Below are 13,582 nucleotides of genomic sequence, written 5' to 3'. Positions count from 1 at the left end.
GCAATGATTTTCATTATTTTAAGCAAACTTTTCTTTCTGGTACGAATACACATCAAAATGATGCAAAGCCTAGTGTACTGCATGAATTTTCACAAAATAAGCACACCAGTGCAGCCAGCACCCAGATCAAGGAGCAGGAAATAGCCAGCTCCCCAGATGCCCTCTCATGCTCTCTCCCAGTAATTGCCTCAATAGATAATTACTGTCCTGACTTCTAACACTTGCTCTTTGAATTTAATATAAATGGAATCAAAATGGAAAGATTTCTATCAAAATCATAAGATTGTTTCCCTTTCTCTTTTGTGTCTGTCTTCTTGCACTCAATATTACAAATATAAGATTCATCCATGTTATTGTAGATAACAATCTTCATTAATTCTCATTGTTAAACGGTATTCGTCTGGGATTCCCTGATGGCTCAGATGGTAAAGAATCTGCCGGCAATGCAAGGGACCTGGGTTCGATCCCTGAGTTGGGAAGATCCCCTGGAGGAGGGCATGGCAACCCTCTCCAGTATTCTTGCCTGGAGAATCCCCATGGACAGAGGAGCCTGGCAGGCTACAGTCCATGGGGTCGCAAAGAGTTGGGCATGACTGAGAGATTAAGCACAGTACAGCACATTCCATTGTATAAATTTACCACCACTTATCTATTCTACTGTTTATGAATAGTTGGGTTGTTTCCAGTTTTCAGCTTTCATGAATAGTGCTGCTGAGAACATTGTTAAATTTTTTTGGTAAACATATGCAGACTATTCTATGAAGTATACACCTAGGAGCAGAGTTGCTGTGTCATATAGTTATGTTCAGGGCTTCCCTGGTGGCTCAGTGATAAAAAACCTGCCTGCCAGTGCAGGAGATGTGGGTTCGATCCCTGGGTTGGGAAGATCTCCTAGAGAAAGAAAGGGCAACCCACTCCAATGTTCTTGCCCGGGAAATCCCAGGGACAGAGGAGCCAGAAGGGCTGCAGTCCATGGGGTTGCAAAAGAGTTGGACACGACTCAGTGACTAAACCACAGCAACAATACATATGTTCTACTTCAGTAGACACTGCAATAGGTATCTACGGCAGACTATTTTCCAAAGTGATTGCATCGACTCACACTTTCATCATATATGAGAGTTTCAGTTGCTACATGTTTTTGTCTACACTTGGTTTGTGTGTCTTTTTCATTGAGCTATTCTTGTGGTTGTGTATTAGGATCACACTGTGTTTTTAATTTGCATTTGTCTGATGACTAAAGAAATTGAGCACCTCAGATGTTTATTATCATTTAATACTCGAGGGAGTCATTGACCCAACTCATTTGTGTATTTTTCTTTTTGGACTAACAGCTTTTTCTTTTTTTCTTTTCTTTCTTTCTTTTTTTTTTTTTTTGGCTGCACTACATGGCACTTGGGATCTTGGTTCCCTGACTAGGGATCAACTTGTATCCCCTGCATTGAAAGCAAAGAGTCTTAACCACTGAACCACCAGGGAAGTCCTGGGCTTTCTGGCCTGTTCCTGTGGTCTATGCAACTCACCTGCCTGTCTGCCTGCTCTCCATACAGGTCTTCAGAAAAGCAGCTGGGGATTCACTAGTATTCTCACAGAGCTCCAAGAAGCTGAAGACCTATCTAGACTTTATACTAATTTTAAATATTCTAAGGTAGCCCACTTCATCCCTTTCTTCAGGAACATCTTTAGGCCTAGACACAGAGGAAATATTTTTGCACAAGATCCAACCCACTTCACTGTTTTAGACCAAGTGCTCCAGTATTCTGAATCCCTCCCCATTACGTTTAAAAAAAAAAACAGAGCCTTTTATTTTGAAATGATTATAGATTTGCAGGAATTTGCAAAGACATGTACAGCAAGGTTCCTTTGCACCCTTCACCCAGCCTCTTCCAATGTTAACACCTTGCACAATTACAGTACAATACAGAACCCAGGAAATTGACATTGGTACAAACCATAGAGCTTATCACATGTCACTGTGTATGTGCGTGTGTATAGCTCTATGCAATTTTATCCCAAGTATAACTTCATGTGGGGCTTCCCAGGTGGCGCTAGTGGTAGAGAACCTGCCTGTCAATGCAGGACCTGCAGGAGATGTGGGTTCGATTCCTATGTCGGGAAGATCCTCTGGAGGAGGGTATGGCAACCCACCCTAGTACACTTGCCTGGAGAATCCCAGGGACAGAGGAGCCTCATGGGCTAAAGTCCATGAGGTTGCAAAGAGTGGGACATGACTGAAGTGACTGAGCACGCATGCACACACACAGCTCCACGTACACGCCATGGCAATCAAGATACATAGCTGTATCATGAACACACAATTCCTTCTGAAGGGCCTTGAAAAAAACGACAGATACACCTCTCCACATCCAACCACTCCAGACTGAACAAGGACATTCTGAGTTGGAGGAGCACCTCTGATAATACACTTCCTGTGGCCAGGATACATCAATCACCAATATTCTACTTTAGAATGTGCTTGAAGTTGTCTCCATTTTCACTCGTGACTATCCCAGGATGGAGGAGCTCTGGGCCATACAGGAGGAGCATGTGAAAATCACCCTTTGGATGTAAAAGAAGGATACAAGTCCTTGACCAACCAGTACTACAAGTTGGCAGAGGCCTTTCAGTATGGAGAACAGGTATGGTTCTTGTCCTACTCAGTTCAGGCTACTATAACAAATGACCATAGATGGAGTGGCTTAAACAACAAATGTTTATTTCTATTTCTCACAGTTCTGGAAGCTAGAAGTCTGAGATCTTGTGCCAGCACGGTCAGTGAATGCCCTCTTCCTGGTTTATAGAGGACACTCAGGGGCTTGTCTTCTTGCTGTGTCCTCACATAGCTAGTTCCCTACTTGGAAGACACTAATTGCATCATGAGGGCTCCACTCTCCTGACCTAACTACCCCTCAAGGGTCCCACCTCCAAATACCATCACTCTGGGGCTACAGTTTCAACATCTGAATTTGGGAGAGGGACACATTCAGTTCATTGCAGCTCTCTTCAAGAGACCTGTGAACTCGGTGGCATTGCTACACACCTGAGGATGGGTCCTGATCTCTGTGTGTTGATCAGAGTAGTCAGCCCGACCCCTTCCAGGTGAATTCACTTCTGAGCTCAACAATTCATGGTGAGTATAGCACTTCAGGATTCTTTAACCCACTCCTCCAAGCTTACACCATATACAAAAGGAGGCCTGGGCATCCTTTGATTCCCCGGCACAGAAGTATTCAGGTGAATAGGAGTGGTCTGGACCAGTAGAACAACTGGTGTGCCCATGCCCTTTCACCAGTAAGCTCCCAGTTAAGTGGGTAAAGGAAGGAAGTGGTGAGAAATAAGGCTGAGAGGTGGACTGGGGCCAGATTACGAGGGACCTCGTATGCCACATTAAGAAGCTTGGATTTTATCTATCCTCCACTCTGGTAAGAGATAAAAGCAAAATGGCTGGGTTACATTACCTAGCTAATCCAATCAGCTGACCTGGATACCTAGAAATAAATTCAGAAGGTGAAATTAGAGATGAATGAAGCTTTTGTTGTTGGTTTCCAACGACAGAGTAACAGATGAAGGATTAAGCTTAGGGATTTTTAAAGACAATTTCAGAATTCTATCATCTACAATGATATGAGGCATCACTTTTATGATTAGGAAGGTATGTGCTATATTAAAGCATTTAAAGCAGAAGTGGATACTGATTTGAGATTGAGGAGTCAACGTTTCTTCATAAACACGTTGCTGTTTCTATGCAGGAGTCCCTGTCTTTTCTGGTTTTACCTTTTTTTTTTCCTTAAAAAAAAAAAAAAAGAACTTTTGGTCCCTACAACAAAGAAGGAAGTGATTGCTTAATATTTATGTTTAAAGCAATTGTTAAATGTCTGTGACAAAATACAAGGGTGCAAACGAGTACTCTGCGCTAGCTGTTACCTGCTCCGGAAAAAGCGAAGGCTTCCAAGCTGTGGGGATGAAGCCTGTTTATTATTCCCTCACCACCTCTCCTCTACACTGAGTGGTGGCCCAACCAGAGATACAGCCAGCCACTCAGTGAGAAGATGCTCAGGATGAAGATCTGGAGGAGAAACGGCATGCAGGCCTGATCTGCCTGCTTAAAGAGCTAAGGCTACTTTCTTTTTAGTTTCATCTTCCTTTATTTTGTTCAGGGTAGTAGATTTTCCATCAGCTCTTTATTCATCAAGTGCCTTTTCTGTGACATGTATGGAACTAGAAGCTGGGTAGACATTCAGTGGGCAACAAAATCGAGCCCATCTCTATCCTCCTGGGCTAAAGCCTAATGTGGGCGATGGTTGATAAACAGGCCAAGAGCCTGGTAAATAGAGGCTGACAATTTTACTTGTGGTAGAGGCTTGAAGGCGACACACAAAGGGCCTTCTGTCATGGGGGATGACTGGCTTGGGAAGGGTGGGTGTGCTCTCCAGGAAGGTAATGCTTGAGGAACGAACTAGCAAGCACAGACCTGGGGCAAAACTGTTCACGCGGAGAGAACAAGTCAAGAAAAGCCCTGAGGCAGGATTAATCTCAGCTGAAAGCGGTCATTTGGGACCGAAAGATCGGCAGGATGGAGGAAGGTCCTAGATATTCAAGAGTTTGTAAATGGAAGGCTTTCGGCTGGGAAAGGGATGGCCAGCTTGGTTTTCAGAAGGTTACTCTGGGTGAATTGTTTGTTTCCGTGTGCAGAGAGTATCTCTCCAGGAATACACAGGATCTGGTCATCCTGGTTGCCTTCAGGAAGAGGGACTAGGGGTGACTGGGGGCAAGGGCAGGAGGAAGAAGCTTTGTAGACCCTTTGTTCACTTCTGATTTTGAAGGTATTATATATTCTAAGACTAGACACGGGAATAGGAGGAAAGCTATTGCAGTTGTCTGGGACAAGTCTGAGACAGACGTAAAAAAATCTGGTGATCAGACTGTAGGAGTGAGGAACAGGGAGGAATTAAGCTGATCTGTGTTTCTGGATTTAGGACTGAATGACAAAGTAGATGGTGATGATAACAAATCGGGGAGAGTTGAGGACGGCCAGTTTGGGAGCACTGGCAGCTCCAGAATTTCTAGTTAAAAGAGGCTTAGGAGCGCCCAGCTAGTTGAAGTAGTGGCTAGAAGAGATTTACCTTAAACAATGAATTTTCTTAACATTTTTTTTTTTAATCAGTCAAGGTATGTCATATTATACGTAGTAACCCCAAAATACAGACAGGTACACACACGAGAACTAAAAAAGCAAAACCTCAGTGACTTATATAACAAAGGGTCTGTTTTTTTGGTTTTTTTTTTTTCTTATTGTTTTCCTTCTTGCTCAAAGTTTGCTGCATGTTCAAATGACTCTCTGGGCAATTTTCTTCCACGTGATGGCTCAGCATTCCAAATGGCTTTAATCTTAGCTATCTTTATCTCAACAAATGATAACCTTAAAACAAAGAAGAGGGGGAAAAAGCAAGGAGAATTGAACACCTAATCTTAAATATTTTCCACCCGGAAGCAGCACATGTAATTTTCAACCACATTTCAGTGGCTAACATAAGAGCTGGAGCTAAGCCTACCTTCAAGGAGGTAGATAAACATAATCCTTTTATATAAATAAATATGATGTCTAGGAAAAGGAGAGCCAGAAGTGCTGGTGACTCTAGTAATGCTTACTATTGTATCTTACATGAGCATAAAAACACTTCAAAGATCTGTATCGAAGAATGGGGGTAGAGGTCAGAGAAGAAGTGGAACTTGGGTCCTCAATGAGCACCAACAACCCTCTGCAGTGTGCTGAGTTTTGTGTATGGAGAAGAATCCCATCCACTCAAGAATCCCAATGTATTCTGCATACATTAAAGATACCTCTATCCAAGTGGAAATGTCAAATAAGCAGCTAAATCCGGTCAGAGGACAGGTCTGGGCTGGAGCTATAATTTGAGAGATTAAAATATATCTACCTACAGTTGGATATGAGAAGTCCACGAGAGTGGTGTAGGCATGAGAGTGTCTACATAAGGAAGATTTAGAGAGGATAACTGAGAGACAGTCATGGATAGAATCCTGCTGACAGTGAAAATTAAAGGGGGGTCTGGAAAGGAGACTAAAACCTTTACAAAGTATGCACATTTCTGCTCTTAGCAAAGCAAATGCTTCCACTTTCATGATGGAGCCCCATCCCTTCTGTAGCTCGATTCCTCTGTTTACTGAATCCATTCTGTTAGCTCTTAAACATGCTTCAGTGAGATCTCCCCTCTGATAAAACAAGGCCTCCTCTCTAGCCACTGTCATCACAAACCTCTAGGCAAATGGCTCTCCTTTCAGTCTCCCAACATTCCAAGTTCTGCGGTGCCTTTGCACTTACTGTTCCCTCTGCCTGGAGGCTTCCTCCCAGGGTCTTCTAAAGATTAACTCTTTGGCAACTTTTATGTTTCAGCTTAAATGGCATCTTCTCAAAGAGGCCTTCTTTGTCCATACTATGTAAAGCAGCTCTCCCTGTGCCATAGGTGCTTGTCTTAGTTTTTGGGCTGCTGTCACAAAAACTCCAAAAACTCAGTAACTTGTAAACAACACACATTCATTTCTCACAGTTCTGGAGACCGGAAAGTCAAAGATCATGGCTCCGGCAGAGTCAGTGTCTGGTGAGGGCTCACTTCCCGGCTCACAGAAGGTGCCTTTTCACTGTGTCATTACATGGGGGAAGGGGCAAAGGGATCTCTTTAAGGAGTGATTACTTCCTCCTAAAATATCATATTTTCAGCAATTTTAAGATGCTATGTTGATAGGAGAGTTGTTAAGAATATGATGAGGGACTTCTCTGGTGGTTCAGTGGCTTAAGACTCCATGGTCCTGATGCAGGGGTTGGGGGAAAGGAGGCTTCAGTTCCTGGGCAGGAAACTAGATCCTGCAATTAAGAGTTCACAGGCTGCAAGAAACATCCAGTGTGCCACAACTAATACCAGACACAGCCAAATACATAAATAAAAGAAATATTAAAAATAATATGATGAAAATAATATTTGAGCAAGTGGTCTGAAAGGCAGATTGCAACGCAAAGCAGAGAAGTGAGTCAAAGTGGGCACATTTATCAGAGCTTGCTGTCCTATTCATCTAAATAGTGGGGCTCACTTGCCCAAGCCTGGGGCCTGATATCTCTGATGAATGTTCTCACCTGGCTGCACCCTTAAGACAGAGCCTTATCTAGCTATATATCATAGTGCTTAGAACAGTGTCAAATGCATAGCAGGTGCTAGGTAATTACTGGATAAATGCTAACAGCTGCAATCAAATATTGCAGCTGGCTTTCTTAGACCAGCGCCGAAAACCACCCAAAGATCTTGACATGAGGAATTTCACTGGTAACCTGCGTGGGGGCATTTGCAATTGGGTGTTGGCAAAATGGTCTGATTGCAGGGAGGGCATAGAAAGAGAGGAGAGGAAGGGGAGCCAGGGAGACTGCTCTTCCTAGAATTGTGGCTGCAAAGGGAAGAAAGGAGAGGATAGCGATTACAAGATGCTAAATGAAAAGAGAATTATCTTTCAAATGGTCGAGATTTGATACACTGCATCAGAATCTCCTGGAGTCTGGGAATCAAAAACCAGAACACATTTTGACCTGTAACTGTTTTGGACAACTGCTTTAATAATTATTATGGATCAAATGCTTAGTTTTGGGGCCACAGTATATGCACATTGCCTTATTACCACACTTCTTATTATTACACTTTTCTCTTTCCATAGGACTTCCAAACTTGATGGAAGACAGAATGTATGTGGGACTTTATTTATCTGTGACTAGTGCCATCTAGTGGAGAAGGCAATGGCACCCCACTCCAGTACTCTTGCCTGGAAAATCCCATGGACGGAGGAGCCTGGTGGGCTGCCGTCTATGGGGTCGCACAGAGTCAGACATGACTGAACGACTTCACTTTCACTTTTCACTTTCATGCATTGGAGAAGGAAATGGCAACCCACTCCAGTGTTCTTGCCTGGAGAATCCCAGGGACGTTGGAGCCTGGTGGGGCTGCCGTCTATGGGGTCGCACAGAGTCGGACACGACTGAAGCGACTTAGCAGCAGCAGCAATGCCATCTAGTGGACATCATCTCTGAAACAGCTTTGAGTTCAGGATTTTTATCTACCTGGCAAAGGTGGTGATGAAGATCTGGATAACATTCACTACATGCTTATTATTTATTAGCTGGAAACAGCCAACACCATTTTGCAGACTATGTAGACTGAGACTGCTCAGGAAATAAATTTCAGGGTCCATGTGTTAATACATTGGGAGGTGAGTGGATGGTGGTGGTGGATTTAGCACCTGGGAGATGACTGATAGGTTCCCAGGAAGCAGCTAAGCTACCCCTGGGGCAATACAAAGAGACTAAAGATACGTCCTGCACTGGACACTGGGCAGACAGCATTCATTCTGAATTCCTCTGATGCTCTAAGCACGAACACAGGGGGGCCAGGCCATCACTTTTATTGTCTTTCATTGCAAGAGATAAACAAACACAATAAATGGGATAGCTGAAGTAGGGCAAAGACTGGCACTTTCCCTCCCACCATATCCAATTAGAAAGCTCAGATTCCACCCTGACCATCTGGACTCTCTTTTTCCTGATGAAGGAAGAGTATATATCTCTCTAGACTCTTAGTGAGAAGTTCAGTAAACTTCTCAACTCTGAAGTCTAAAGTCCAGAGTTTCACCTAAATATTATCTAAATAAAATATCATCTAAATACAAAAATGGTATTTGTAGATAGGATGAAATGTAGATAGGAATACATTCATTTCATAAATGAAATTGTAGATAGGATTCATCCTGAGGCAGAATTCCTCTCCAGCAGTAAAACCAAACAAGTGCTCCCAAAATATAGTTGTGGGACAGGCATAGGAGAGACACTTCCATTCTAAGAGGGAGAAATAGTTAAGAAGGAAGAATCAGTTCAGTTCAGTTGCTCAGTTGTGTCCAACTCTTTGTGACCCCATGAACCACAGTACACCAGGCCTCCCTGTCCATCACCAACTCCCGGAGTTCACTCAGACTCACGTCCATCGAGTCGGTGATGCCATTCAGCCATCTCATCCTCTGTCGTCCCCTTCTCCTCCTGCCCCCAATCCCTCCCAGCATCAGAGTCTTTTCAAATGAGTCAGCTCTCCGCATCAGGTGGCCAAAGTATTGGAGTTTCAGCTTCAACATCAGTCCCTCCAATGAACACCCAGGACTGACCTCCTTTAGTTTGGACTGGTTGGATCTCCTTGCAGTCCAAGGGACTCTCAAGAGTCTTCTCCAACACCACAGTTCAAAAGCATCAATTCTTCAGCACTCAGCTTTCTTCACAGTCCAACTCTCACATCCATACATGACTGCTGGAAAACCCATAGCCTTGACTAGATGGACCTTTGTTGGCAAAGTAATGTCTCTGCTTTTGAATATGCTATCTAGGATGGTCATAGCTTTCCTTCCAAGGAGCAAGTATCTTTTAATTTCATGGCTGAAATCACCATCTGCAGTGATTTTGGAGCCCAGAAAAATAAAGTCAGTCACTGTTTCCACTGTTTCCCCATCTATTTGCCATGAAGTGATGGGACTGGATGCCATGATCTTAGTTTTCTGAATGCTGAACTTTAAGCCAACTTTTTCACTCTCCTCTTTCACTTTCATCAAGAGGCTCTTTAGTTCTTCTTCACTTTCTGCCATAAGGGTGGTGTCACCTGTATATCTGAGGTTATTGATATTTCTCCCAGCAATCTTGATTCCAGCTGTGCTTCCTCCAGCCCAGTGTTTCTCCAGGAAGGATCAGTTCAGTTTAGTCACTCAGTCATGTCCGACTCTTTGCAACCCCATGAATTGCAGCACGCCAGGCCTCCCTGTCCATCACCAACTCCCGGAGTTCACTGAAACTCACGCCCATTGAGTTGGTGATGACATCCAGCCATCTTATCCTCTGTCATCCCCTTCTCTTCCTGCCCTCAATCCCTCCCAGCATCAGAGTCTTTTCCAATGAGTCAACTCTTCACATGAGGTGGCCAAAGTACTGGAGTTTCAGCTTTAGCATCATTCATTCCAAAGAACACCCAGGACTCAAGCAGGTCCAAAACTCCACAAGGCAAATTCCATTTGTCCTGGGTCTTCGTTGTGACATGCAGAATTCTTAGTTTTAGCATGTGGGATCTAGTTCCCCTACCAGGTTCCATCCCTGGATTGAGAGCACAGAGTCTTAGCCACTGTGAACCTGGGTCCCCTGCATTGAGAGCCCCTAGTCTTAGCCATTGCATCACCAGGGAATTCCCTCCATTAGATCTTATGGCTGTTTGGTTTGATGCTCTTGCCCTCCAGCCCCACAGCTCAGTGGGACAGCCCTGCCCTCATGGCTCTCTGGGAGGGACCTGTCTATGCAGCTCTGCTGAGCAGCAGTCCTGCTCTTTGAAACCAAGATGGAGGCGGCCTTGCTGCCTTCTTCAGCCTTGCCTTGGGTTCACTGGATCTGTGATGGGCGTGGCAGCCTTGAGAATCTTGTAGTCACCTAAGGGGTCCATCTTGCTTCTTGAAGGATAGTTTCATGGTCCCACCCTTTGAAATCCAAGTCCAACAACCTTCCTTCATTCCATCCCATCTTCTCTATTCATTTACTTCAAACTGGCAGTCTCTGTCATATAATCCCATCTTTCTGCCTGGTTTCTGTTAAGATGGCCGACTCAGTCCCTAATTCTACCAGATGGTTGTTCAACCATAGCCTTAGTGAACAAGCCTCTTCAGAACAAGCTTTTTCATTTTTTGCAATATGAATAGGCTGAAGATTTTCCAAATCTTCAAGTTCTGGCTCCTTTTTTTGCTTAACAATTCCTTCTTCAATTCAGTTCTTTCCTTTTGCATTTTACTATACGCAGTCAGGAAGAACCAAGCTGTCCCTTCAATAGTTTGCTTAGAAATCTCCTTAGCTAAACGACAGTTGCACCTTCCACGAAGCACTACAGTGCAGCCAGGTTCTTTACCATTTGATAATGAGGACTGCCTTTTCCTGTAAGCGTGTTTCTGCAGTAACATTCTACATTTCTTCTTAATGTCTGTATGCCTAGTACACATCTCAAAACTCTGCCAGCCTCTTCCAATCACCCATTTTCACAACTTTAGGTATTTGTGACAGCAGCACCCCACTCACTGGTACCAAACTCAATCTTAGTCAGCTTGGGCCACCATAGCAGGATATCATAGATGGGGTGGCTTAAACAATAGAAAGTTATTTCTTCACAGTTCTGGAGCCTGGACCTCTAAGGTCTCTGAGGGTGCCAGCATGGTTGGATTCTGCTGAGAGATCTCTAGCTCACTGCCTTCTTGCAGTCTGCTTACATGGCCTTTCCTTGGGGTGTGCACATGAATAGAGAGAGAACAAATTCTCAGCTGTCTCTTCACTCATTTACTCAGTCATATCTAACTCTTTGCGGCCCCATGGACTGTAGCCTGTTAGGCTCCTCTTCCCGTGGAATTTTCCAGGCAAGAATACTGGATTGAAGTGCCAACTCCTGTTCCAGAGGATCTTCCCAACCCAGGGACTGACATCTCTTGCATTGGTGAGTGGATTATTTCTGACAAGGGCACTAATCCCATTATCAGGGTCCCAACTTCATGACCTCATCTAATCCTAATTACGTTCCAAAGGCCCCATCACATTGGGGTTTAGGGCTTCAATATATGAATTTTGAGAAGATGGAAACAGTCCATAGTACCAGGTATTTAATTTCTTTTGTGTACATTTATTTTTATTGCAAATGAGTCTTTCCAGAGCATTTCCAACTTTTTATTACCTAGTATTTCAAACACCAGAAAAACTGAAATACAGTAGTACACCACACCTAGATTCATTAATTGCCTCATCTGCCTTATCTTCATGACTTTATGCCTATTAGCTATATATTTTTATCTACATGACTTTATGCCTATTAGCTATATATTTTTATCTACATGACTTTATGCCTATTAGCTATATATTTTTATCTACATGACTTTATGCCTATTAGCTATATATTTTTATCTACATGGCTTTATGCCTATTAGCTATATATTTTTATCTACGTGACTTTATGCCGATTAGCCATATATTTTGTTTAAAGTATCTTGCTGACATGATATTCAACCTCCAACTATGACAGCATGCATCTTCTAATCAGAATACCATTATTGCTCTGAAGAAATTAATTCCCTTACGTCATCTTCCAGCCGATCCATATTAAAACTTCCCTAATATCTTTTATAGCTGTTTTCTAGAGTTTGGATCCAATGAAGCTGCAAGAATTGCATTTAGTTATTATAGTTCCTTAGTCTTATAAATCTAGAAAAGTCCTATCCCTTTTTTCCCCATGACACTGACTTTCTCAAGAGACTGAGGTGTGATAATGGCATTGTGACTTTATTACCTCTTAGGGATATGTACAGAAATATTGACCAATAGGGGAAACGCTGTTACAAAAATACAGTGCATAATTAATAGACCTCAGATTTAAACTTCTTACCTGAGTGGAATCAGGTTTATCAACTGCAGTAGTTAACATACTGTGATATGGTGATAATACTAAAGAACACTGTATGTTCATAATTCTAGAACTCTGCCTAAATTTACCATAGTTTTCAACTTATGGTCATTAATGATTCAGCTATATGGATGACAAATTTTTAAAAATTCCAACTAAAACTTTTCCAACAATACAAAGGGAGAAGGCAATGGCACCCCACTCCAGCACTCTTGCCTGGTGGCTGCAGTCCATGGGGTCGCTAAGAGTCGGACACGACTGAGCGACTTCACTTTCACTTTTCACTTTCATGCATTGGAGAAGGAAATGGCAACCCACTCCAGTGTTCTTGCCTGGAGAATCCCAGGGACAGGGGAGCCTGGTGGGCTGCCGTCTATGGGGTCGCACAGAGTCGGACACGACTGAAGTGACTTAGCAGCAGCAGCAGCAATACAAAAAAAATATAAGGACAAAATTTTGGGAATCACTCAATGGCAGTCTATACAGAAATAATCATTAGTAACACAGCTGAACTGGAGAAGGAAATGGCAACCCACTCGTGTTCTTGCCTGGAGAATCCCAGGGATGGGGGAGCCTGGTGGGCTGTCGTCTCTGAGGTTGCACAGAGTCGGACACGACTGAAGAGACTTAGCAGCAGCAGCAGCAGCAGCAGCAACACAGCTAAACAGCTTGCTCAGCTCTCTCCACACCTAGCAGATCAGTAGCAATACTTTCATAAAGACAACACAGTTGCCTATATTCAATGCAAGGCCTGTGTGTCCATTTCTTGCCCTACCTTTGCTCCATCAGTACAGCATTTCCCCTGGCTCCTGCGCCAACTGACATACAGCTAGGACCAATTAATGGTGAAAAAGCTGGCTTAAAAATCAATATTAAAAAAACTAAGAACATGGCATCCATTCCCACCACTTTATGGCAAATAGATGGGGAAAAATGGAAACAGTGATGGATTTTATTTTCTTGGGCTCCAAAATCACTGCAGACAGTGACTGCAGCCATGAAATTAAAAGACACTTGCTCCTTAGAAGAAAACTATGACAAACACAGACAAGCATATTAAAAAGCAGAGACATCAC

The sequence above is a fragment of the Bos indicus x Bos taurus genome, chromosome 4, assembly GCF_003369695.1.
Source record: "Bos indicus x Bos taurus breed Angus x Brahman F1 hybrid chromosome 4, Bos_hybrid_MaternalHap_v2.0, whole genome shotgun sequence".
In the NCBI taxonomy this organism is placed as follows: Eukaryota; Metazoa; Chordata; class Mammalia; order Artiodactyla; family Bovidae; genus Bos; species Bos indicus x Bos taurus.
The sequence above is the reverse complement of the archived record's forward strand: the minus strand, read 5'-3'. Positions refer to the sequence as shown.